This window comes from Mixophyes fleayi, chromosome 6 (assembly GCF_038048845.1).
Source record: "Mixophyes fleayi isolate aMixFle1 chromosome 6, aMixFle1.hap1, whole genome shotgun sequence".
In the NCBI taxonomy this organism is placed as follows: domain Eukaryota; kingdom Metazoa; phylum Chordata; class Amphibia; order Anura; family Limnodynastidae; genus Mixophyes; species Mixophyes fleayi.
The window spans coordinates 154,984,620-154,986,278 of NC_134407.1; positions in this window are offsets into that span (position 1 = coordinate 154,984,620).

Sequence of the window (1,659 nt, forward strand, 5' to 3'; positions counted from 1 at the left end):
ACATTATGTTATTAGGCGTTGTTATGGTTTGGCACTTGAGACCCAGGCTGTGAGCCTCAAGCTCTGTACCTCAATACATATTTAACATTTTTTGTACTTTCAAGAAAAATATTTGATAAAATATACTTAAACAGTATTGTACCCAATACCATAGTAGCTATAATATTCATAATGTCCTCTTAGTCATGTCATTTACACCTTTATGCCTTGTGCATGCTAGGAGCAGTAATGGTTTGGTGGTGTGGTAGAAGCTAGATTTTATGAGAGCCTGACAAATGTCCTACATAACACTATTTTATTAAATAAGTCAGTAGCTATGTCAGATGCCTTTATTGTAATAACCCTCTAGGTGGAGCTATTGCCTTTGCCAAATGTGGGGAAATTCTTGAATTGCCCATTAAATATAAATGAGATAAAGCATGACATTCCAAACGGAGTGCACATTTAAGGAGCTATACTCAAGTGTTGCTGTTTAGAAACAGTAATAGGAGTTATTATAGCTGGAAACCTCTATTGAGGTAACTCATTATTTACAAAGTTTATTAACACATAAACACATTCTAAATGCATCACTTAGGACTTACTGCATCTTGAGCCAGTAGTTACAATGCTTTCCTGAATCAATATGAATCTTTTTCTTTATTTTTAGCTTAACTTCCTTCACTAGTTTTAAAGACCCAAACACATATCTTAACGTGAGAATAACAGTGCTCTACAGTAGAAACGATGGAACCATTCGCATGTCATTGCCCGAACCGCTTTCATGAATAGGTACAAGAATGTGCCTGAATTTCTATCTTTGATCAATTTGAAAAAGCTACAATCAAGACTGTCAAGCAGGCTGAACCATGTGCAAGTGTTCAAGATTAATTTAATACATTTTAACTTTTTTAACCTTAAACGTGTACTTTAGGGTATACAGTCCAAATATCGAAAATGTGAAATACTTTTTAGTTGTGTAGAAATCTTATTTAAATAGTCTTTAAAAATTAAAATATGTGAAAACATTTTAACCCGATCTGCGAACATGAACTGCAAACGGCAAATGCAAGCTTAAAATTTGGAACACAAAATTGAAATTGGGGTCAACTGGCGAACACACTGTGATCATGTTCGTGATCATTTAATTTAATCGAATTTTGAACCATTTCAAAATATTCCCATCCCAAGTGGGGATGTGGTCATCACAGGGCTTCGGAGCACTGAGAAGCTTGTTATGTGTGGAGAGCATTGCAAAGGAGACACAAGCCAATACCCTTGTTACAACACTACAGGGTTTTCTGTCTATACTCTTAAAGGTCTTTGGGTCCTCTTTAAGGCTCACTAGTAAAGGGCCCACTGTCATGGGGCCTCATGATCACTATTAATGGGATTAGGAACACAGTTACATACGTGGTAATGCACTGCATTACTTTTAGCAGACATGTGGCATATTTAACTGCAGATGTATGCACTAATATATTACTAATATATTATTCAGCATTTTCCTACAATTCGGAAAGAATTGATGCCGTGGAGTGGCACAATTGTGTAACAATTAAAAAGCCATTAATTATAATTCTAAAAAAAAGTATTTGAAAGTGTCTCAGTGAAAGCTACAAATCAGTCATTTTGCTTTTCAACTTGTAGACTGAACATTTTTCAGATGATGGTCTTTGT